The sequence below is a fragment of the Pleurodeles waltl genome, chromosome 11, assembly GCF_031143425.1.
Source record: "Pleurodeles waltl isolate 20211129_DDA chromosome 11, aPleWal1.hap1.20221129, whole genome shotgun sequence".
In the NCBI taxonomy this organism is placed as follows: domain Eukaryota; kingdom Metazoa; phylum Chordata; class Amphibia; order Caudata; family Salamandridae; genus Pleurodeles; species Pleurodeles waltl.
Genome location: NC_090450.1, coordinates 289,153,414 through 289,175,759, shown reverse-complemented (window position 1 = coordinate 289,175,759; position 22,346 = coordinate 289,153,414). Strand labels below are relative to the sequence as shown.

At 47.4% G+C, this 22,346-nt stretch overlaps 1 protein-coding gene across 1 annotated transcript in view; it reads left to right on the top strand.

The window, feature by feature from the left end:
• LOC138265097 (alpha-1,4-N-acetylglucosaminyltransferase-like) overlaps window positions 1-22,346 on the top strand; it is a gene marked incomplete at its 5' end in the record, with an annotated part of 650,822 nt that overhangs the window by 126,613 nt on the left and 501,863 nt on the right. The window lies entirely within an intron of this gene.

Here is a 22,346-nt window from a genome sequence, read left to right as displayed (position 1 = left end):
CTTGTGCTTCAATTTTAAGTTTTGAAATAATTTTATTTAAAATTATCGGTCATTCTAAAAACCCATCTCGACTGGTAAACATGTACCGGAAGGAGGCTGCAGCGCTCCCTTGATAACCCGACAGCAAATGACTTCCAGCTCCCTCTAAAGCCTCTTACTTCAGGCCTAGAAATTATCTTAGTTATTGAGTGTTATTTGTATTTTTTACAGCTGCCTGTCTCTCTGCTGAAAGCTGATCTCTGGGAGCATGTCTGCCCCAACTGAGCATTGTCCAAAACTCTCACGCACATCAGGGAACAAAGTTTATTCAGTGCCCAAAGGCGAATCTCTCTCCGTCGAGGGGCTGCCCTAAACAAACACAACGAGGGGCATATTTATACTCCGTTTGCGACGAATTTGCGTTGTTTTTTTCGACGCAAATTCGACGCAAAACTAGCTCCATATTTATACTTTGGCGTTAGACGCGTCTAGCGCCAAAGTTCATGGAGTTAGCGTCTTTTTTTTGCGTGAACACCTTCCTTGCGTTAATAATATGCAAGGTAGGCGTTCCCGTCTTAAAAAATGACTCCGATGCATATGCGTCGTATTTATACTCCCGGGCAAAAATGACGCCCGGGAGTGGGCGGGTCTAAAAAACCCGCATTAGCGCCGGATTTTAACGCCTGGGTCAGGGCAGGCGTTAAGGGACCTGTGGGCTCAGAATGAGCCCAGAGGTGCCCTCCCCTGCCCCCAGGGACACCCCCTGCCACCCTTGCCCACCCCAGGAGGACACCCAAGGATGGAGGGACCCACCCCAGGGACATTAAGGTAAGTTCAGGTAAGTATTTTTTTTTTTTTTAAATTGTGGCATAGGGGGGCCTGATTTGTGCCCCCCTACATGCCACTATGCCCAATGACCATGCCCAGGGGACATAAGTCCCCTGGGCATGGCCATTGGGCAAGGGGGCATGACTCCTGTCTTTGCTAAGACAGGAGTCATTTCAATGGGGGTTGGGAATGAAAAAAAAATGGCGCAAATCGGGTTGAGGCGATTTTTTTGCCTCAGCCTGACTTGCACCATTTTTGGACGCCCATACTCCATTTTCCCCCTACGCCGGCGCTGCCTGGTGTACGTCGTTTTTTTTAACGCACACCAGACGGCGCCGGCGGCTAACGCCGGCTAACGTCATTCAATAAATACGGCGCCCGCATGGTGCTTCAGAATGGCGTTAGCCGGCGCTAATTTTTTTGACGCAAAACTGAGTTAGCGCAGTTTTGCGTCAAAAAGTATAAATATGGGCCCTAATTTGTAGTTTCTTTCGGTGCTCATTTGTATTTGGTGCTAGTTGTCTTAAGCTTTCAGAGCGCTGTTGCTATTACCAGCTGCTCATAGTGAAGAAAAGGCTGACTGGTTTGGTTCGGACTCCAGCGTGAGACCTGGATGTTAGTCGCAGATAACTGAAGCAGGCACATTAACCTGCACTGCGTCTCTATACTTGCCTTTCATACAGCAGAAATGATACCATTGTGCAGGCGGTAATTTTAGTGTTTCATTGTTTACACCGAGAAAGAGATATCTTTTTGTCAAAGGTCGGTAGCACACAATGGCACATGCCGTGTTGTTTTAATCGTCTGTGGCTTTAATGAGTGTTTATACAGGACTTTTCTGGTTTCGGTAGTCTGAACTTCCAAAATCCAAATCGTATGCAATAATGTAATAACAAATCAGTACTGCAACCCAGCGCAGAAGCTGTGTGTGACTAACAGTGCAGTGTAAAATTTCCTTCACCAAGGTCAAATTCACAAAGTACAGCACATTACTGGGATGAAATGCAGCCCCACAGAAATAGTGTAAGGTTCCGGTGTTAAGAAGCTTGACACAACGCTACCCAGAGAGCTGCCCTTCCTTTGTGGTATACATACAATTGCAGACTTTTGATAATAGTGATCGGGGAGCTGCTGTGTTGCAGTTTACAATAGAGGACGGAGTGAGGGTGAACTTCTGGGCTCAGGTTCCTCATACTTTTTTCTTTTAAAGCAAGTCTGTTCGTGTACTTGGTGAAAAGGCATCCTTGGACAGCTTCGGGCCCCTGCAGATGCATCTCGTGCATTCCTTACAAACCTGAGCCTGTGCTTGGCTGGGAAAAGGGGCGCCAGCATAGAGAATAGTCTTTTCACACACTTTTCGTCTGTTGAACACTCCATCGCAGGGGGTGGGGCTTCTGAGGGTTTCTGTCCTACGCCCCAGGCCCCTAGGAACTCTAGCTGTGCAGGGCAGTACAGCTTGTGAGCAGGCTTGTCTCTTTCAGGTGAGAGTACATACTTACCCATTCAAAGTTGTATTCTCATATCTGTGCTTGAAAGTCCATCCCTGTCAACACCCACTATTATTCTGAGTCTCCTTTGATTTCCTCCAAGAATTAGGTCACTCCATGTCTAAAACTGTAACACCTTGTTTCACAGACGAAATCAAAGTAAGTTGCGGAAGGCCAGGCCTTTTCAGGCACAGGAGGCATTTCCTTTGGTTCTGAATAAGGCAGTACATCTATTGAAAACAATATTTGTGTGTAAGGACAATTATTGACAGCACTCAGTCATACTACTAGGACCTTATGTAGATGCGTACTCTCTTGCGTGCCACCTATAGAATCAGTGCATTAAATGGGACATACTCTCAGGTCACGAGTTCCTACACTTCTACATTTTGAGAGGAAGGGTACCTGTACGTCTCAGCAGGGGATCAATACTTTTAATTGGAGAGTAGCGATGCTCCTTAGGGGCAAATAGGTACTTAGGTACAGGGTACCTGCATTTCCGTTTCTCATTCTCAAGGAGTGTATTTAATTGTTCATGGTTTTATTAAACCATGAGGCGAAGATTCAGTTTGTGCATGTTTAAACTTGTCATGGAAATCAAATTAACAACTTTTTTTTTTGTATGCCCAGCATACAAATTTCCCTGGCCGAATACAAGCCTTGTTTGTTGAGAATGGAGGTACATTCACTTGTTTAACAACTTCTAGGTGTAAAGGCAAAACATTTTTAAAACTGCTTTTAATCTGTAGGCTAATTTTGGCTGCCATTAATTGTGTTATAAGATATAATACATTAAACGTCAGAAGCAGACTGTTAGACCAACAAAAGATGAATGAGCTTACTGCACTAAAATAAACCTTATTGAGAGAGAACAAAGTGAGGTCCAAGTGATGAGATCCCGAATCGCAGTGTTGGAGAAGATCAGTCTCGTTAAAGCAATTTATGCAATTCATTTTTGAATCGTCCATCAGGATCTTTCTATTTTATGTCAAAATTTCCAATAAAAAGAAATTTGTATCTTTTTGATGAAGTATTAGTAAGATGTATGAAATAATGTTAAATGGTGCTTAATTTTTTGTAGGATGTAGTAAAAAATACCACCTTAAAGTTTTACCAGGAGAAAGTTGAACTGCAGGTGTTAATGGTTCAAATGAGGAGTAAGGGAGGCTGGAATTAGTTTATCCTGAAAATCTAAAAGTGAGGGGTGGAATTCTTTAATTAATCTCAGCCATTGGTAATTATACTGTCTGCATTCAAGTTCATCATTCTTTTGCCCACTGTACCTCTCTATGCAGCGACCTGGTCCTACTCTAGAGAGAAGCCCGAACTTCTGGGACAAATCATCTTCACATGGGAACATGAGCAACCTCAGACCAGCTTTACTCTATTTGGACCTTAACAGTGAGATGCAGTTTGAGTCTGTTGTAATGTGGAATGCTGAGCCGCGCTCAGCATTCCAAGATGCTGGGAGCGTTCTCTCTCGATTCAGTTGGCAGTTTGCTGGTGGCTGGAGAGGGAGTACTGACATCGTTAATGTGAATCTTTAATAAAAAGGACTTGTCATTGTACAACGAACGAAGAGTGCTTTTTACTCATAACAGAGTCCAGTGGCACTTTGATCTCTGTGCCCATGTCTGGGTATTCCTGTCATACTTGTTGTGTATTATAGCCTTAGAAACCACCGTAGCGGGCTCTACCAGTCATTAAAGGCCAGCTCCTGCGTTAGAGGCCCGAGCCTTCGGCTCGGGCCTTTAACAAGGGAGAAGACCTTTAATGGCCGGTAGAGCCCGCTAAGGCGGTTTCTAAGGCTATTAGAACATTCTGCCATTAGAGGGCAGAATGTTCTATCAAATAAAACAAATTCCTCACAACGCCCGAGGAGATTAAACAATACCCTCAGACTCCGTGAGTCTTTGTGAACAAAAAACATTGGAATGTTGACGCTCGGGGCTTTTACCTGCGAGTAAAAGTCTGGAGTACTCCATTGTCTGCAATGGAGCCCCAACATTCCAATGTTTTAAAACTCATTAAAGCAAATAAAGTAAGGGGTGGAATGCTTTTTATCAATCTCAACTACTCATATCTGCATTCCAGTTCATCGTTCTCATTTTTGCACACTATGCCACTCTAGACAGAGATCAGAAATATGTCACAACTTACGTGCTACTTTACCCTGGAGGCCGCAGAGCGAGTGGCGTGGATCCTGTTCTTGAATGTTCGGCCTTGGACCAAGTAGGGGCGACTCTTCCTGGTAGCCACGGTGCTGCAGGCAATGGGTACGCCAAGAGCAGTCCGTGTCCCTCAGAAGTAGCGCCAGAAGGATAAAAACCCAGAAAAGGGGAAAAAACCTCCATAAGGATATGTTCCTAAAACAGGAACAAAAAGGAAGATATAAACAAGAGCAAATACAGGAAAAAGTATTCCGAACTATCGAGAACCAGCACAAGAATACGAGGAAGCAGGAGCGAAGACACCATCCAAACAGAAAATGTTGCTGCGCAAGGAGAGAAAGAATCACAGCCCTTAAATACCAACAAACAGGAAACGACCAACAGGAAGTAAAAGGACACCATCTTAGATAGGGAAAAGTACATAGAACAGAATGGACTAGGAACCATAGAGAAAAGGGAACAAGGAAAGCTGGGAAGAGAAAGGTAACATGGGAAGGGGGAAAAAACATAAAGGATGGTACAACCAGATGTCCCAGAAAAGAAGAAAAGAAGAAAGAGAAGAAAAGAACAGGTGAGTGGGGGTCAGAAATGCCTGAAAACGCTGTGCACAGAAAAAGAGCGAGGCACCATTCCCAATTTGGGGCCTCGGAAAGCACACAGCAGACTGGGGGCGCGCAGCGCTTTGGAAACGCGTGTTGCGGCCCGAGCCGGATGTTCGGCTCGTGCAGCGGCGCGACAAAATATGAAAATCAGTCAGGATGGATTCAGTGATTGAGTCTTCCTCACACTGCTTCCATGGATGCTATTTCTAGCAAGGATCTTTAGGTATTGCTAGGTATGCAGCATTTAAGGAATTGTGCTATTTGGCTGTAGCTTTAAATTAGTAAGACGGAGGGAGAGAAATCTGCTCCCCGGAGAAGTGTACAAAGATTAACAACTTGGGAGTTCGAAGGCACTGGACTGGCCCTAAGGAAACAGGTGTAGAAAGGTCTGTCTGTTTCTTCAGTAGATCTTTGGCTGGAATACCCCGGATTAGCACTGAGAAAATTGGAAGCATTAGAGTAAACCAGCCAGAATGGTAATTGACTCTTCTCTAATTTCCATAAAGAGACCAGTGCTGGGAATTGCTTCTTTTAGTGCAATTGTAGTCTTATATAGTCACCTTTGGTAATGTACATAGATTAACAATTACTATTACTGCCCCCTTTGTTATGTGGGTGTTTGTTCTCTTTTTCTGCAAAATCCATATCTCTGGATCTCATTATCCAGTTTGTTGTTTTGGACTTGTGTTATTAACCCCACCAAATTGGTTTGTGAATGTTTTTCTGACAGAAAGGACCCGTTGCTTTGTGCTATTGTTACAAGAGGGTAAACCCATGTTTTCTTATTAAAACTGTGTTTTATTTAACCCATTCGCTGCCAGGCCTTTTCCCTCTCAGGTGCCAGGCCTTTTTTGGCTATTTGGGGTAGGGCGCGCTTAGGCCCTCATAACGTTTTGTCCACATAAGCTACCCACACCAAATTTGCGTCCTTTTTTTCCAACATCATAGGGATTCTAGAGGTACCCTGACTTTGTTGATTCCCCTGAAGGAGACCAAGAAATTAGCCAAAATACAGTAAAAAGTTTGTTTTTAAAAAAGAAAATGGAAAGAAGGGCTGCAGAAGAAGGCTTGTGGTTTTTTCCCTGAAATTGGCATCAACAAAGGGTTTGCAGTGCTAAAATCACCAGCTTCACAGCTTTCAGGAACAGGCAGACTTGAATCAGAAAACCCAATTTTGCAACACAATTTTGGCATTTTACTGGGACATATCCCATTTTTACGATGTTTTGTGCTTTAAGCCTCCTTCCAGTCAGTGAAATCAGTGACAAAAATGGGTGTGAAACCAATGCTGAATCCCAGAACCCTAAACATTTCTGAAAGGTAGACAAAATTCTGAATTCAGCAAGGGGTAATTTGTGTAGATACTACAAGGGTTTCCTACAGAAAATAACAACTGAAATAAAAAAAAGATTGAAATTGAGGTAAAAAAACCAGCCATTTTTCTCTGCGTTTTACTCTGTAACTTTTTCCGGCAATGTCAGATTTTTTCAAGATATATAACGTTACGTCTGCTGGACTCTTCTGGTTGCGGGTATATACAGGGCTTGTAGGTTCATCAAGAACCCTAGGTACCCAGAGCAAATAAATGAGCTGCACCTTGCAGTGCATTTTCATTCTATACCGGGTATACAGCAATTCATTTACTGGAATATAAAGAGTGAAATATAGGTATCAAGAAAACCTTTGTATTTCCAAAATGGGCACAAGAAAAGGTATTGAGGAGCAGTGGTTATTTGCACATCTCCGAATTCGGGGGTGCCCATACTAGCATGTGAATTACAGGGCATTTCTCAAATAGACGTCTTTTTTACACACTGTCTTATATTTGGAAGGAAAAAATGTAGAGAAAGACAAGGGGCAATAACACTTGTTTTGATATTCTCTGTTCCCCCAAGTCACCCGATAAAAATGGTACCTCACTTGTGTGGGTAGGCATAGCGCCTGCGACAAGAAGTGCTCCAAAACACAACGTGGACACATCAAATTTTCCCAAAGAAAACAGAGGTGTTTTTTGCAAAGTGCCTACCTGAGGATTTTGGCCTCTAGCTCAGCCGGCACCTAGGGAAACCTACCAAACCTGTGCATTTTTTAAAACTAGCGACTTATGGGAATCCAAGACGGGGTGACTTGTGGGGCTCTCACCAGGTTCTGTTACCCAGAATCCTTTGCAATCCTCAAAATGGGGCTGAAAAAAAAAAATTTCCTCACATTTCAGTGACAGAAAGTTCTGGATTCTGAGAGGAGCCACAAATTTCCTTCCACCCTGCATTCCCATAAGTCCCCCGATAAGAATGATACCTCACTTGTGTGGGTAGGCCTAGTACCCACAACAGGAAATGCCCCAAAACACAACGTGCACACATCACATTTTTCCACAGAAAACAGAGGTGTTTTTTGCAAAGTGCCTACCTGTGGATTTTGGCATCTAGCTCAGCCAGCACCTAGGGAAACCTACCAAACCTGTGTATTTTTAAAAACTAGAGACCTAGGGGAATCCAAGACGGGGTGAATGCGGGGCTCTCACCAGGTTATGTTACCCAGAATCCTTTGCAAACCTCAATATGTGGCTAAAAAAACACTTTTTCCTCACATTTCGGTAACAGAAAGTTCTGGAGTCTGAGAGGAGACACACATTTCCTTCCACCCAGCGTTCCCCCAAGTCTCCCGATAAAAATGGTACCTCACTTCTGTGGGTAGGCCTAGTGCCCGTGATAGGAAATGCCCCAAAACACAAAGTGGACACATCACATTTTCTCAAAGAAAATGTCAGCGTCACCAGATCCTCGGGGTTTGTGCACGTTCCCAACACGTCCAACACAAGACAGCTCCAATACTCTGATTAGAATGTCACAGAGTCTAAGAGAGTCCAAGTGAGGAAAAGGGGATTAGGGAGGGAACAGCTGGGAAGGAGACCTGTAGGAAGCAAAAGGTTAAAACACACAATATCAAGATTATATCAAATTAATCATTACTAGGTTAAGACTCTAAGCATTGTCATACTGGAAACATGGATAACTTAAGCATGGACTATAATAACTAGACCTAAATATGATTGTATACCTGTGAGGGAATCAAGAAAGATTAACACAACTTTCCAATGAACCACTCAATGAAATGTTACACATGAATTAGAAAAATCAGAACCTTCTAGAATTACGCTTTCAAATTCAAGCATAGTCTTTTGCATGAGGATCAGGAAATAATCTGAATGATTTCTATAACACCATATGAATTGTACTTGAGGGAATTATTATGCACATACAATATAACATCTAGAATTCTAACACTTTAGTTTTCTTAAAATGCAGGAACATGAATTGCGCACATTGCAGAATTTTCACAAAGGTTTGTAAATGCCAATAAAATGACTGTGCACAATGAATAACATGAGTTAGACTCGAGAACTGAATCGCGCGGCTTGACGATTCAAAGGCCACCAAGTAAATGCCATGAAGTGGTAGCGCACAATGAACATCGTGATTTAAACACAAGAAATAAATCGCGCATATTGCCGATTCGAGTACCACCAAATGAATGCCATGAAATAGTAGCGCACAATGAGTAGCATGGGTTCAACACAAGAAGTGCATTGCGCGTTCTGCCGATTCGAATGTCACCACGTAAATGCCATGAAATGGTAACACACAATGCATATCATGAATTACACACAAGAAATGAATCGCGCGTCTTGCCGATTCGAAGGCCACCATGTGAATGCCAAGGAATGGTAGCGCACACTGAATATCATGAACTAAGCTCAAGAAAGGAATTGCGCGTCTTGCCGATTCGAAGGCCACCATATGAATGTCAAGAAATGGTAGCGGACAATGAATAACATGAATTGAGCACAGGAAATGAATTGCACGTCTTGCAGATTTGAATACCACCATAAGAATGCAAGGAAATGGTAGTGTACAATGAATAACACGAATTAAGCACAGAAAATTCATTGCGCGTCTTGCCGATTCGAATACCACCATATGAATGCCAAGAAATGGTAGCGTACAATGAATAGCACGAATTGAAGACAGGAAATGAATCGCGCGTCTTGCCGATTCGAATGTTACCTAGTAAATGCCATAAAATGGTAGCGCACAATGAATAAAATGAATTGTGCACGATTGAAGAACTGCGCGTTTTGCTGATTCAAGTGTCAGCATGAAAATGCCATAAAACTGCAAGCGCACATTCACACACACCGGAGCAAAATTGTTTTATCTTGCAAATTAGGCCCAAGAACTCGAAAGCCTTCGAGAACGGGGTCGGGGGCCCAGCCCGACCTCCGTCTTAGCGCCCTGATCAAGAATCACTGACAAAGTGAAAGGGCAAGGCCAGGAAGATCAAAGTAGGCCTCTGGAACAGGAGCTCAGGAAGTTGCTGCTGCTCTGCACCGGGACCTCTGAATAGTGAGCACGTGGAGCTGGGCTGGCTCCCTTTTATGGAGACTTGGCCCAGCCCACAAACCACACCCAGGCATGCTGCAGGGAAAGTTTCTAGAAGGCCCTGGAAAGGGGCCACACCCTGACACACTCTAAAAGCCTGCAGCAATACATTGCAAATGAACAGTATTTATAAGCACCTTAAAAATAAGTCTTCAGGATTGAACTCTGCAATGCAAAAGGTTAAACAACAGCATATCAGCACAATGCATGAATTACGTTATCTTGAAAGTGCTGGGATTTTGCATTTTAGTCGCCCGTAGAGCGCGCACTGCCCTGGTGTTGACAGTACTCCCCTCTCTCAGACGCGCTCTAGGGCCTGGTTTGTCTGGATTGAGACGTTGAAAGCACCTCACAAGTACTGGCACATGAATATCAGATGCGGAAACCCATGAGTTACTTTCAGGGCCATAACCTTTCCATGAGATAAGTACCATAGGTTACGCCCTCTCAGTTTGGAATCCAACACCTTCTTGACTTCGTATTCTACTTCCCCCTGTAATAGAACTGGAGCTGGATGAGGGCGGACCTTTTTGACTGCTTTTTTCAAGAGGGAAGTGTGGAACACTGGATGAATCTGTAATGATCTTGGCAATTGCAGTTTATAGGTCACAGGATTGATTTGCTGAAGACAGTGTAAGGACCTATGAATTTAGGGTTGAACATGTGCTTCTTCTTGAAGTCTATATGTTTTGTGGAAAGCCACACTTTATCACCTAGTTGATACTGTGGTCCCTCACAATGTTTCTTGTCATAATGCTTTTTGTATTTTTGTTTGGCCTTTTCTAAATGCTGTTGAATCAATTTCTGGGTTTGATGAAGATGTTGAATGGTTTCTGACACAGCTGTTGTAAGAGAACTTTCTTGAGGGATCGTGATTGGCAAGGTGTCAGGATGATAGCCAAACAAGCCAAAAAAGGGTGTAACGCCAGTAGAAGTGTGGAATGAGTTACTGTAGGCTAACTCAGCTAACCAGAGCATTGATGAAGAATGAAGTGCTTTTTCAGCATAAGCACGCAGGTATTGTTTCAAAGTCTGATTTAGTCTCTCAGTTTGACCATCTGTTTGAGGATGGTGACTAGTAAATAGTGTGGATGTCACTTGAAGTGTTTTGCACCATGTCTTCCAGAAATTGGAGGCAAATTGCGACCCCCGATCGGAGAGGATCATTTTCGGAAGTCCATGATAACGAACCACTCTATTCAGTAAAATAGTTGCCAGTTCACTGGAGGTGGGCAATTTCTTACAGGCAATGAAATGTCCATATTTCGGGAGACTATCTACTACCACCAGGATTAGAGAATGTTGTTGAGCCACTGGCAGCCCTGTAATAAAGTCTAAAGAAATGTGCTCCCAAGGACGACTTGGAGTTGGTAGTGGATGCAACAACCCTTTTGGTTTTGACTGACTTGTTTTAATGCGAGCACAGACTTCGCAGTCGTTTACTATCGCTTTTACATCTTTTGTCAGGGTAGGCCACCAAAAATAGTGTTGGATTAATTCAAGAGTCTTAGGAGTACCTGGATGACCTGCCGTAGGTATAACATGCAACCAATGAAACACTATCTTGCGAAGTGTGGTAAACCTTGCTTGATTGACCTTTTGGGATCTGCTTGGGCCCATGTCTGCCATTTCTCAACAGTGAAAGAATTACGGATGTCTTCAAAGAAATCTTCTGTTTTTATGATACATAGGACTTTGTCTGGAGCAATGATAGCTCTGGAGGTTTGAACTGCAGGCAACGTGGTAGACTCTTGGCGGGACAAGGAGTCAGGTTTGCGATTGTCTTTACCAGGTCGGAAAGTTACCACATAATCAAATTTGGCAAAAAAACAACATCCAGCGTAATTGCCGAGGAGTCAAAAGTCTGGCGGAACTCATGAACTGGAGATTGCGATGATCAGTATATATTGTTACAGTGTATTTGGCACCCAACAAATAGTGTCTCCATTCTTTAAAGGCATCACAAATGGCCAGAAGCTCTTTTTCAGCAATGACAGAGTTCTGTTCGGATTCGTTCAGTTTCCGAGACATATACGCTACAGGATGAAGTTGGCTAGTGTCTTTGCTTCGTTGCGACAAGACTCCACCTATTTCCACATCTGAAGCATCAGTTTCCACTATGAAGGGACGATCCGCATCTGGATGAGTCAGGACAGGGGCAGTGGAAAATGCTTCCTTCAAAGTTGAGAAGGCTTGGTCAGCTTCTGGGGACCATACAAATTTTTCTTTCTTTCTCAGTTGCTTAGTGATTAGGGCCACTGTCTGGGAGAAGTGATTTATGAACCTCCGGTAAAAATTTACAAACCCCAGGAAACATTGTACATCACAAACAGTCTTTGGGGTGGGCCAATCAGATACGGCCTTTACTTTCTTTTCTGCCATCACCATACCTTGAGGGGTAAGGATAACCCCTAAAAACTCAACTGTGGTAACATGAAACTCACACTTGGTTAGTTTGCAATATAAATGGTGCTTTCGAAGGGCTGCAAGAATTTTCTTGACATGTTGTACATGTTCATTTTCATTGTAGAGTAAGATAAAAATGTAATCGATATAGACTATGGCAAATATGTCGATGTACTCTCTAAGAACGTCATTCAAGAAAAATTGAAAAGCTGTTGGAGCATTACACAGACCAAAAGGCATGACGGTGTATTAAAAAAGGCCATATCTTGTCTTGTACGCTGTTTTCCATTTGTCACCCTCTCTCATTCTGACCAAATGATAAGCTCCTCGAAGATCAAGCTTCGTGTAGATTTTGGCTTTCTTTACTTGTTCCAACAAGACCGGAATTAGGGGCAAAGGATATTTATTCTTGATGGTGACTTTGTTCAATCCCCTATATTCGATACAAGTTCAAAGTTCTCCATTCGCCTTCGGAACAAAAAACAAAGGAGAGGCTGCAGGAGACTTAGAAGGGCGGATGAAACCATTCTCCAAGAATTGATCTAGATACTTTCCTAAATGTTGATTTTCATGTTCTGACAGGGCATATAAACGACAGTTGGGGAGTATCGCACCTGAGATTAGATCAATTTGACAGTCATAAGGTCTATGAGGAGGCAAGTTTTCTGCTTCTTTCTCATCAAATACATCTTCATAGGACGAATATTATTTGGGCAATTTAACTTCTTTCTCCGCGGCAGTGGCTATGAAAGAGTTGCAAACTTTTGATACTTGAGACTTTTGGAGGCATTGTTCTTTACATAGTGCTGATGAGAACGCGACCTTTCGTTCTGCCCAATTAATCTCAGGATTGTGATGAGTTAACCAGGGTAAACCAAGGATAATTCCATACTGGGGAGCATTGATCACGTCAAGGATGAGTTTCTCTTTATGTTTCTTTCTTTGGTTCTTATCCTCACAGATCACCGACAAGGGAACAGTCTGAAGAGTTACCGGACCTCCAGTCAAGAGTTTTCCATCTACTGCCTGGATGATTTCTGGGGTCTTTTTCTCAATACATGGGATCCCCCATGTACAAACCAATTGGGCGTCAACAAAGTTCCCGCTAGCCTCAGAATCTACTAGAGCCTTCTTGAAATAGGTCTTTTTCTTTACCTGAACTTTTATAACCAGCTTGAGATGTCTAGATTGTGAAGGGTCTACGGTGACACCCAAGAGCAACCCTTCTTTACATCTTGGGTGTTTTAGTTTTCCGACGCTACTTGTGCATTGGCTGCAACCTTCTGGACAGGACCTCATTTGTTCTTTGGTTTGATTGGACATTCTTTGGCAAAATTACCCTTGCGCCCACAATAGAGACATTGTCCATTCTTTCTACGTAGGTCCTTTTCATCTTAGGTCAATGGTCTCCTGATTGTTCCAATTTCCATAGGTTCTGGCGTTCTTTCTTACTGAGTTCTTGAGTCTCTATTATCGTGAACACGCCAGGAATATTTGTCAGTCTTTTTGCGTGTCCCCCTTCGTTCTGCTAAACGATGATCCAGTCTCAAAACGAGGTTTATCAAATCTTGACAGTCTTTAGGCTGCCGGTCTATTTGAGCTAGAATATCTTTTAGCTCCTCTTTGAGTCCCTTGTAGAACAAGGTTGCGTGCTTTTCTTCAGGCCAGGTTGTCTCGTCTACCAGCCAATTAAATTTGGCTAAATATGACACTAAGGTCGTCATTACAACCCTGGCGGTCGGTGTTAAAGCAGCGGTAAGACCACCAACAGGCCGGCGGTAAAAAAATTAGAATTACGACCGTGGGGGAAACCGCCAACAAAGACAGCCACTTTAACACTCCGACCGCCACGGCGGTACAAACAAACAGCTTGGCGGTCACCACCAACAGACAGGCGGAGGACAATGTACCGACCACAGTATCACAACCTGCCAAATCACGACCTTTTCCGGGGCGGATTCACTGCGAACAAAAAAACAAAGGAAACAGGACTTCGAAAGGAAAACGCTCACCTCTACACACCCCACGAGGAATCCGGACGCCATGGAACCCAATCTCCAGATCCTGCCAGCCCTTATCGTCTTGCTCGTCTACCAGGAGCACGAACGCGGGCGGCAATGTTAATGGTGAGTACTGCACCTACGACACAGGGGAGGGGGAGGGAAAAAACAGGGACATACACATGCAACACCCCCACCCTCACCCACTACAACACACAAACTAATACAGCATGATACATTACAGTTACACCCCCAAAACCCCCCAGAAGAATGCAAAGACAAAGGCAAATTAGTTTAACCATTGTAATATATTAAAATCCAGGATGCAAAAATATATATACACTATTAACAAATATATACACCAAGAATAGTAGTCCAGGTAGTGCTCCATTGAAGTCTGTGGAACACTGGGCCACACGGCATGGGCGAGGCCCACACTCAATCCCCGAACATGACGGAGAGAACACTGCAGGGGCATCAGATAGCAATAAAACGGGCATCTCAGGGGGAAGGGAAAGGGGGGGCACCTCAGCCGGTTGAGTGCACGACAGCAAATCCACAAGGTGCCCACATGCCCACTGTTCAATCCTGGGGTGTGCAAAGCCACAGTCTCTCAAGTCTCTACAGTGGGTGGGTTGCCCACTGTTCAATCCTGGGGAGTGCAAAGCCACAGTCTCTCAGGTCTCTACAGTGGGTGGTTTGCCCACTGTTCAATCCTGGGGAGTGCAAAGCCACAGTCTCTCAAGTCTCTACAGTGGGTGGGTTGCCCACTGTTACATCCTGGGGAGTGCAAAGCCACAATCTCTCAAGTCTCTACAGTGGGTGGTTTGCCCACTGCCATATCCTGGGGAGTGCAAAGCCACAGTCTCTCAAGTCTCTACAGTGGGTGGGTTGCCCACTGTTCATTCCTGGGGAGTGCAAAGCCACTGTCTCTCAAGTCTCTACAGTGGGTGGGTTTTCCACTGCTTCATCCTGGGGAGTGCAAAGCCACGGTCTCTAAGGTGGATGCCTTTCTCCACTGGTTCTGGAGGGGGCTTGTGCCCAGAGTGCTTCATCCTGCCAAGGACAGAGGTAGTGGATGTATCTCTCCACTGGTTCTGGAGGGGGTGTTGTGCCCAGAGAGCTTCTTCCTGCCAAGGACAGAGGTAGTGGATGTATCTCTCCACTGGTTCTGGAGGGGGCCTTGTGCACAGAGTGCTTCATCCTGCTTGTGACGGACTCAGTAGCTTCAGTGCCCTTTGCGCTCATGGGCCAGCGGTGCTTGTTGCGGCGGTGTCCGTGGTGCTTGTGGCGGCAGTGTCCTGTTCAGCAGTGCTTGTTGTGGCAGTGTCCTTGGCAGCGGTGCTTGTGGCAGCAGTGTCCTGTACAGCGGTGCTTGTTGCTGCGGTGTCCTTGGCAGCGGTGCTTGTGGCGGCGGTGTCCTGTTCAGCGTTGCTTGTGGCGGTGGTGTCCTTGGCAGCGGTGCTTGTGGCAGCGGTGTCCTGTTCAGCGGTGCTTGTGGCGGCGGTGTCCTTGGCAGCAGTGCTTGTGGCGGCAGGTGTCCTGTTCAGCAGTGCTTGTGGCGGCGGTGTCCTTGGCAGCGGTGCTTGTGGCGGCAGTGTCCTGTTCAGCGGTGCTTGTGGCGGCGGGGCCTTTGGCAGTGACTCAGCTGCTGGCGGTCCTGTCGGGCCCAGTGGGGCTGGTGCTGGCGGTCCCTTATGGCCCAACGGGGCTGGTGCTGGCAGTCCTTAATGGCCCAGCAGGGCTGGTGCTGGCAGTCCCGTCCTGTGTAGCAGGGCCGGTCCCGGGCAGTCCCGTCCTGTGTAGCAGGGCCGGTCCCTGGCGGTCCTGTCCTGGGCAGCAGGGCTGGTGCTGGCGGTCCTGTCCTGGGCTTTGGGAGTGGAGGAAGAGGTTGTGGTTGTAGGAGGTGTACGTTTGCTGACTTTGGGTGAAGGTGCATGCGCTGGAGGCTGTCGTGAGGTGGATGGCTGTTGGGTGGGTGTGTGCCTGTATTTTTGTATCTTGGGAGGTGGCGTCACAGACACACTTGAATAGGACAGAGGGGACGTGTGAATGGTAGTGGGGGTGGTGAGTGAGCAGGGTGTGGTGGTGTGTGTGCTGGTGATGGAAGTAGTGGCTGTAGATGTAGTGCATGCAGGTGTGAGTGGAGACGAGACTGGGAGGGAGGAGGGAGACGAGGAGGAGGGGGACACAGTGGAGGTAGTGGATGTTGGTGTGTCTGCATGTGTGTGATGCTTGCCTGAGTGCCTGTGGGATGCGTGGTGCTTATGTTTGCCAGAGTTTCCCTTGTGTGTTGGCGTGTGTGCATGCTGGTCTGAAGGTGTGCTTGGGATAGGCTGAGGTAGAGGGGATTGGGTCTGGGTGGAGGAAGTTGGGGGGGAGGCTAGAGACAGGGACAATAGCTGCCATCAGTGCTGAGGCCAGAGTCTGAAAAGCTCGCTGAAGGGCCGCATGACCAGAATGAATGCCCTCCAGGTTGCAACTGACTTTCTACACCGTGGATGGCATTCAAAATGGTAGACTGCCCAACAGTGAGGGACCTGAGGAGGTCAATGGCCTCCTCACTGAGGGCAGAAGGGGTGACTGGGGCTGGGCCTGAGGTGCCTGGGGCGAAGGTGATGCCCACCCTCCTGAGTGAGCGGGCACGGGCAAAGGCTGAGGGGCTGCTGGGAGGGCGGTGCTGGTAGGGGGGGGTGGCGGCTGTACCTGTAGATGCGGGGTCACAGATGTGGCCACCACCACAAGGGAGCTCCCATCAGAGGACGAGTCCGTATCACTGGTGTCAGCTCCTGTCCCCACCGTGGAGCTCCACTCGCCTTCAGTCCCGCTGATGAATTCCTAGTCCGTAGTGTCGCCGTGCAGGACCATGTGGGATGCAGCTCCCTCCTGCTCCAGTGCCACTGCTCCTCCACCTGATGATGCTAATGCACACAAGAACAGGGAGACCACAAAATGGGGGGAGGACGACAGAAGAAAGACATGTTGAGTGCATGCATTACCGCTACCATTGGCGGACACGACAGACAAAGAAGCCCCCTGCACTACGCTGCGCACTTGGGCTCCACTGTTCAATCCCTGGGACATGGCCTACAAGGCTATGGCCGACATCTGCACACATGGCTGTCACAGGAGCCTGACTAGGTGTACTTGGCACTGTACACAGGTGGGGTGCCACAGGGTCTTCCAGAACAAGGGGACCTAACTAGCACACTCGCCCTGGCCTAAGGAAACCCACAGCCCATCTCCTCCACCCAGACACCTCCACTGTGTGCAAAATCAGCAGAATGAGAGTGTACTCACCCACTTGTGGCTGCTGTGATGCCCTCAAGCGCCCATCCAACTCTGGGTACGCCACAGCCAGAATCCTGAACATCATGGGGGTCATGGTGTGACGGGCACCCCTCCCACATTGGAAGGCCATCCCCAGTTGGGCCTCCGCTGTCTTCTTGCTCCAGCGGCGAATGTCCTCCCATCTTTTATGGCAGTGGGTCCTCTGTATGTGGTAGACCCCCAGGGTCCTGACTTCCTTGGCGATGGCACGCCAAATATCGTTCTTCTGGTGGGTGCTGACCTACAGGAATAGTACAGGGGAAAAAGAGAAGTTATTACCGTCCGCCTCATCACAATCATTGGCCCCCTTCCCTACCTTTGTCATGTGGCACATGCACTCACCGTCGTTTCATGCACGCCTCAATCTCCCCCCCAATCTTTCATCCACCCCACTCCACACAGGCGCAGCCCATACAGCATGCTCCCAGTGTACTTACTTGTTTGTCTGGAGGACTATAGAGTAGCGTGTACTGGGGGAGGACCCCATCCACGAGTTTCTCCAACTCCTCCGATGTGAAGGCAGGGGCCCTTTCCCCAGACGCACGAGCCATTGTCTCTTCCAGACCGAGGTCACAGCAGCACTTGCAGTGTAGGTCCTCTCCTGTCAAAGATCAGGTATCGACTGATTGAAGTGATAGAAAATGGCAGTCACGTCCGCGGCGGTGCGTACCGTCACCGCCGGCGTACATCGTCATTGGCTCCTGGGACCCATAGTGTCCAATGTTAACCAATGCAGAATTGCGCTGCGGTCTTCGACCGCCTACAGCGACAGTGTACAACGCCAGCGCAGTTACCTCACATACCACTGTCCCACTTTACAGGTCAGGCAGCTGCCATTTCAGGAGCCCACATGGCTTAATTTTTAACTGCGTCACACATACCTAGGCCCTGCCTCAACACTCATACAGGCCAAATTTCTGATTATGAATTGTGTTCTGTGTAAGCTGTGGGTACGTACCTCTGAGTTGGTTGACTCTGTGCTCGCTGTTGTCCTTCATAGGCACCGTCCGCTGGGACATGTGAGGAGATGGTGGCATCCTCCGATGTACAGACCGCTGGTGGACCTGTCGACAATGGAGGAAAGACATGTGATCATCACCTACAGGCTTGATTGTGCCACAATCCTGGAACTGTGTGCCCAGCTGGAGCCAGACCTGATGTCAGCTATCCGCCATCCCACAGGAATCCCCCCTCTAGTGCAGGTGCTGTCAGTACTCCATTTCCTTGCAAGTGGGTCATTTCAAACAACAGTGGCCATAGCATCAGGGATGTCCCAGCCTATGTTTTCCAACGTGTTGTCCAGAGTGTTGTCTGCCCTGCTGAAACACATGCGGAGCTACATCGTTTTCCCACAGGTGGAGGATTTGCCTACAGCGAAAGGTGACTTCCATGCCCTGGGACATATCCCCAACATCATAGGTGCCATTGATGGGACACATGTGGCTTTGGTACCCCCCGCAGGATTGAACAGGTGTACAGAAACCGGAAGAGTTATCATTCCATGGATGTGCAGATGGTGTGTTTGGCCGACCAGTACATCTCCCATGTTAATGCCAAATTCCCTGGCTCAGTGCATGATGCTTACATCCTGCGGAATAGCAGCATCCCTTATGTGATGGGCCAACTCCAGAGGCACCGTGTGTGGCTATTAGATGAGCGCCTGGAAGCAAGTCAGTGGGAATGGTTGTCTGGGTCTGGGGATATCTCTACAGGTTAGTGTGTGTCTAAAAGTTGCCCTCGCCATTTGGAGGTGACTCTGGTTACCCCAACCTGTCATGGCTACTGACCCCAGTGAGGAATCCTATGACAAGGGCAGAGGAACGCTTCAATGAGGCCCATGGGCGAACTCGGCGGATTATAGAACGGACCTTCGGCCTCCTCAAGGCCAGGTTCAAGTGCCGCCACATGACAGGTGGATCCCTATTCTACTCACCAAAGAAGGTGTGCCAGATCATCATGGCCTGCTGTATGCTTCACAACTTAGCTTTGCGACGGCAGGTGCCTTTTCTGCAGGAGGATGGTCCAGATGGTGGTGTTGTGGCAGCGGTGAAGTCTGTGGACAGTGAAGATGAGGAAGAAGAGGACATCGACAACAGGAACTCGGTGATCCTGCAATATTTCCAGTGAGAGACAGGTAAGAATACAAACCTGCCTACTACATGTACTTTAACACTACTACCTCTCAACTGTCTGTCGTTTTCACCCAGTGTATGGTCACTGAGTTGTCACTTTCCCTTACGATTTCACAGATGTGGGTCCCACTGTGTGACATCTGCTTTGTTTCCTCATGGACTAGAGCTCGGTGACATGGGTATGTTGACATTACATTTGAAAGAACATTTTGACACTGTAATTGCTAATACACTATTTCGAAATCACAGACTGACTCCAGATTGTTTTGTGCTTCAAGGGTGTTTATTTAAGTGCTCAATAGTAGAGGGAGTTGTAAAATGGTGAGGGGTGATGGTGGAGGAATGCCCATGGCAGAGTCCAGTCTATTAGTCTCACAGGTGCATTGCCCAAATGGGCATAGGAAGTGGAGCTGGGGCAGTTTGAGGATGGACAGGGTGATAAAGTGGGACAGAAGGATGACATTCAGGGTGGTCTCATTTCTTGGCGGGGGTCTTGGCATCGTTCTCTGTCTTTGCCCTGGATCTCAGGGACCGTTTGCGGGGTGGTTCTCCATCTTCAGGGGGTGGGGTGCTGGTGTCGTGGTCCTGTGGCGGTGCCTCCTGTCCACTATCGCCGGTGGAGGTGGTGGGCAGTTCATCGTCCAGGCTAGTGTCAGGGGCCCCTTGTTGTGCCACAGTGTCCCTCCTGGTGTAGAGGACTTCCATCAGCACCCCTACGATGGTGTCTAGGGTGCAATTGATGGATCTGAGTTCCTCCCTGAAGCCCAAACACTGTTCCTCCTGCCGGCGCTGGGTCTCCTGAAACTTGGCCAGTACCGTTGCCATCGTCGCCTGGGAATTATGTTACGCTCCCATGATGTTGGAGAGGGCCTCGTGGAGAGTGGGTTCCCTTGGCCTGTCCTCCCCCTGTCGCACAGCAGCCCTCCCAGTTCCCCTGTGTTCCTGGGCCTCCGTCCCCTGGACCGTGTGCCCACTGCCCCCAGGTCCCTGTTGTTGTTGGGGTGGTGGGTTAGCCTGGGTTCCCTGTAGTGGTGGACACACTGCTGATTGACGTGTCCTGGGGACAGAGGTATGGGCCCGCTGGGTGGGTACTGTACTGGTGTTTCCAGAGGGGGGAAGCTCTGTGGTGGCCTGTGACTGTGTCAGGGGATCCGACTGTCCAGAGGTCCCCGATGGGCCGGGCTGGTCATCTTGATCCAGTTGGACAGAGCTGCTGTCATCACTGTGGTACTCTTCTGTTGGTGGTGTGGACATGTGTGGACCCTCCTGTCCGGTGACGTTGGGTAAGGTTACTGCAGGGGTACAAAAGGATGTTTATTACATCTGTGTGTGCCATGGTGTGCAATGGGTGGGTGACCGTGTACCCCAGTGCCTGCATTCCTGTGTGGGTCCTTGTGTGATGGTGGTTTCGGAGGGTGTATGGGCATGTACAGTGGCCATGCTTTGGTAATGGGTGTCCATGCTTTGTTGTTGCATGCAGGACTTGGTGTTAGGATGTGTGGTTTGTGATGTTGGATCATTTGTGAGGAGTTGGAGTTATGGGGGTGAGGGTATGTGATAGCATGCAAGTAGGGTGGGGGATGTAATAGTTAAGATTTGACTTACCAGAGTCCATTCCTCCATCTACTCCTGTGAGGCCCTCAGGATGCAGAATCGGCAAGACCTGCTCGACCCATGTTGTTAGTTGTGGGGGAGGGGTGGGGGTCCGCCGCCAGTACGCTGAACCGGTGTCTTGAGACCACGGAACGCACCTTCCCCCGTAGGTCGTTCCACCTCTTCCTGATGTCATCCCTATTTCTTGGGTGCTGTCCCACTGCGTTGACCCTGTCCACTATTCTGCGCCATGGCTCCATCTTCCTAGCTATGGAGGTGTGCTGCACCTGTGATCCGAATAGCTGTGGCTCTACCCGGACGATTTCCTCCACCATGACCCTGAGCTCCTCCTCAGAGAACCTGGGGTGTCTTTGCCGTGCCATGGGGTGGTGTGGGTGATGTGTGGGGTGGTGTGTGTGGTGATAAGTGGGGTGATATTTAGTTGTGTGTTGTGTGAGGTGCGTGGAAGTTATGTGGGTGATGGTATTATGTTCCTGTAGATGATTGGTAGTTGTTTGTTGTGTCTCTCTCTGGCCTTCTCTCTGTAATTTAGTCGTAGGGGTTTGTGGGTGATGTGGGTGTGTGTTTTATATTGTGATGGGTGTGTGGGAGTGGTGTGTGTATGTGTATGAGGTGTGTGTATTTGTAATTGTCCAATGTGGTACTGTTTTGTAAAAGTGTGTGTATTTTGAGCGCGGCGGTGTGTACCACCAATGGAATACCGCAGTTGAAAGACCGCTGCGTGGATTTGTGGGTCGTGATAGTGTGGGCGTATTTCTGTTGGCGTGACGGTGGATGTTTTGTTTTTGCCAGTTTATCACTGACCTTTGGTGTGGCGGACTTGTGTGGGTGTCTAAATTTTGGCGGATTTTGAGCAGTGGGTCATAATGACCGTGGCAGCATTCTGCTGCCGCGGCGGTGTGTTGGCGGTCTTCTGCACGGTGATAAGCGGCTTTTACAGCGAATGTTGTAATGAGTGCCTAAGTCCTGATTACCTTGTCGTAAGTCTAATAATTCACGATCTGCCGACAATGTTACAGTTCTACAATCAAAAACTCGTTCAAACTCACAAACAAAATGTCTCCAGTTCTAAAGCAGGGGACTGTCTTTACGCACAAGAGGAATAGCCCAGGTAGCTGCATCTCCAGTCAGATATGATAACAAGAAAGCTACTTTGGACTGTGCATCAGGGAAAGTATGTAGTCGGCAGGTGAAGTATAATTCCACTTGAACCAGGAAAGATTGTGCTTTCAAGGGATCGCTTGAAAAACGTTCTGGAGGAGCTAAAGGAATGACTGAAGGAACATTGAGTGAAATGTTTGTAGGATTACCTCCAGAAGTCTGAGAAGAAGGACCTAGCCAAGACACACCTGTGG